Below are 3169 nucleotides of genomic sequence, written 5' to 3'. Positions count from 1 at the left end.
AATAAATCACGGATGCCGGCAGATTTTGAGACGGATCCCAAACATTAGTCTTACGCGGAGAGATCGGTTATAAAGAAGTGTTGTGTAGCTGCTCACACAAAAGCCTCAGAATGCGAGGAAACATCGTAAGAATGTTAAATCATGAGAAATATGTCGATTCACGAGGCACACGCTAGCCCACGCCAGATAGGAAATATCCACCCTGCACAAAGAGGCGTGTCTTTGAAACGGCGATCTGTCATTGGGCTGCTTTGACGATTTTGTCTGCCAATGACAACGCCGAAAGGAAGAATACTTCGAAGAGGAGTTGAGCTGAGGGATGGAAGAGAAGCGATAAGGGGACTCGTGGGGACACCGCTGACGCGAGAGGACATGGGCGCTCTTCCACCCACCGCCAACATCCGTCTTCCGACGCCGCGATATCACAGCTTCGGCCACGCGACTGACAACTGTCAGAGAACGTGGAGAACGTCCGTGGCCCTGCCCCAAAGCCGCGATTGCTGATGAGGGCAGCCTACTCGCGCCGCGAATTCCCGAGGCGAGGTGCCGAACCATCGCAGCGCCTGCCGCCGACAGCAGTCCATGACGAACGATAGTGAATAATGGTGAGACGATTCGTCCCCTCCTCCTTCCCCTTAATAACTGAGTCGTGACCAGAGCACAGTCAAATCGGCACTGAGATTTATAATTTTGTTTCGGTTTGTGTAAAAAACATGAAAATATTTTTTCATGTTTTGATCTCCTATAAGCAATCTTTTACATTCATACATTAACCCCTTATTTATGAACCATTTGTGTTTGATTTCATTTCATTATTGATTTCAATAAATTGTTGACTTCTAACGTGGCGCAATATCGTCAGTCGTCTGTTCGACATTTCATGTTCGACAGCAAAGAGAATAATTCCCAGTTCACCACATTTTTGGCGCCCAGCGTGGGGCGACCTGATAGGTAATTTTCATGGTTTCTGATGTCACACAATAATTTCTCGAGATCACAACAAAAAAAGACATAGCTCGTATGGGTCTACGGAATAATCAGTAGGGTACGGGGATATATCACCCCTTACATATTGACCACAGGCTCCCGTGAAAGCCTACATTGCATGAATGATACCATATCTCAAACGCGAAGGTAGCTACCAAACTGCGTCCATTCTCAGCGCCTTCTCTTCTGTGAACCAGCATGCCGGAGTGGGCGAGCAGTTCTAGGCGCTACAGTCTGTAACCGCGCTGCCGCTACAGTCGCAGGTTCGAGTCCTGCTTCGGGCATGGATGTGTGTGATATCCTTAGGTTAGTTAGGTTTATGTAGTTATAAGTTCTAGGGGACTGATGACCTCAGCAGTTAAGTCCCATAGTGCTCAGAGCCATTTGAACCATTTTTCTTCTGTGAACCCACCCTTCGCACTTGCCCGTCTACTGGTAAGGAGTCTGTGCACCAGTGGGCGCAGGAAAACGGTTCGACGATCGGCTGTCTGTGGGCTCGAGTGGCGAGAGTGGCGGGAGTAGATGACGGGAGGGAGGGCTCGTTTCCAGGGGCTACTGGCCGTAAAAGAACTGCGCCGAAATTCGGCGGCGGCGGCGTCGCCGGCCAGGGTGGCTGAATTAATAAGGGCGCGCCCTCCGGCGGCGCAGGCTACGGCTATCGACCGGGGGGTCCCGCCGCCCAGCCCCGGCACTACGGTACTCGGCGCCGTTTAATTATTTCGCGAGACTTCCGTCTCGGGCCCGCGCTGCCTGGAATTTCGCGGAACTGGCGTGCGGCCGACATCGGAGGAAATGCTTGGCATGGAAGGGCGGCACTGATCTTCTAGGATGGTTAGATGTTAAACGGACGACCACCGACTGCGTGGCCACCAGAGGAGAAACTAAGGAAAGCTGCCAGCAACACTACCTGAATTACATACTCGTATCACTAACGTCGATTTGCGTTAGGATTTTGGAACGTTTATTGTGAATTACAAGTACTTCATACTGTCGGCTGGAGAGCGATTAACTTACTCAGTGTAAAGAAAGCTTATAATATGAAGTTCTTTTACTGCCCTGATCGCGTGTATGGATTACTTGCTTCGATATGACAAAACTGTCATTTCAGATCCGCGGTATACAGGTTATGAAATCATGGTGAGCGATAAGCTGCACGTTTGTTTTCGCACCATCGTAACGGACTCATACTGCCTGTAAAATGATAATGAAATCAAGGCCATAAGCTGTCGACAGGCAATGCTATACATCAACGGGCACAGCTGAACATGTGTGCCCCGGCCGGGATTCGAACCCGGGATGTCCTGCTTACATGGCAGACGCTCTATCCATCTGAGCCACCGAGGGCACAGAGGACGGTACGACTGAAGGGATTTATCCCTTGCACGCTCCCCGTGAGATCCACATTTCCAACTTAACGTCCTCACACTACACTCGTAGTCCCCCTGCACATCGCACTCATTACTCGCGGCAGACAATCTTACCGAGTCCCGTAAGAGTTCTGGCAATACGTGTGCATCCAGCACAGAAGACGAAGTCAATGGACGGTTAGCCTTAACTATATATGAAGATGATATTTGTTATTTCAGCGTTGTCCGCAAAAACAGATGCCATATTCGTATAGTTAAGGCTAACCTGCCATTGACCTTCTTTTTCTGTGCTGGATGCACACGCATTGCCCGAACGCTTACCGGACTCGGTAAGATTGTCTGCCGCGAGTAATGAGTGTAACTCACTACGAATGTAGTGTGTGGACATTAAGTTGGAAATGTGGGTCTCACGGGGAGCGTGCAAGGGATAAATTCCTGCAGTAGCAGTATCCTCTGTGCCCTCGGTGGCTCAGATGGTTAGAGCGTCTGCAATGTAAGCAGGATCACGGGTTCGAGTCCCGGTCGGGGCACACATTTTCACCTGTCCCCATTGATGTATATCAACGACTGTCCACAGCTTAGGGTGTTGATTTCATTATTTCATTCTATGACAGCTGCATGGTCACCGATGGTATGTGTTCTTTCGGACATGGCTGAAAGAACAGATACCATCGTCATACATACACTCCTGGAAATGGAAAAAAGAACACATTGACACCGGTGTGTCAGACCCACCATACTTGCTCCGGACACTGCGAGAGGGCTGTACAAGCAATGATCACACGCACGGCACAGCGGACACACCAGGAACCGAC

At 50.0% G+C, this 3169-nt stretch overlaps 1 non-coding gene across 1 annotated transcript; it reads right to left on the bottom strand.

Annotated features, from left to right (window-relative positions):
• Nucleotides 1–2257: 2257 nt before the first annotated feature.
• Nucleotides 2258–2332, bottom strand: Trnat-ugu (transfer RNA threonine (anticodon UGU)). The gene has a single exon. It is a non-coding gene; the product is annotated as a tRNA-Thr (tRNA).
• Between the last annotated feature and the right edge of the window lie 837 nt (nucleotides 2333–3169).

Source organism: Schistocerca nitens, chromosome 7 (genome assembly GCF_023898315.1).
Source record: "Schistocerca nitens isolate TAMUIC-IGC-003100 chromosome 7, iqSchNite1.1, whole genome shotgun sequence".
Classification (NCBI taxonomy): Eukaryota; Metazoa; Arthropoda; class Insecta; order Orthoptera; family Acrididae; genus Schistocerca; species Schistocerca nitens.
This window is presented reverse-complemented; position numbering and strand designations above follow the sequence as displayed.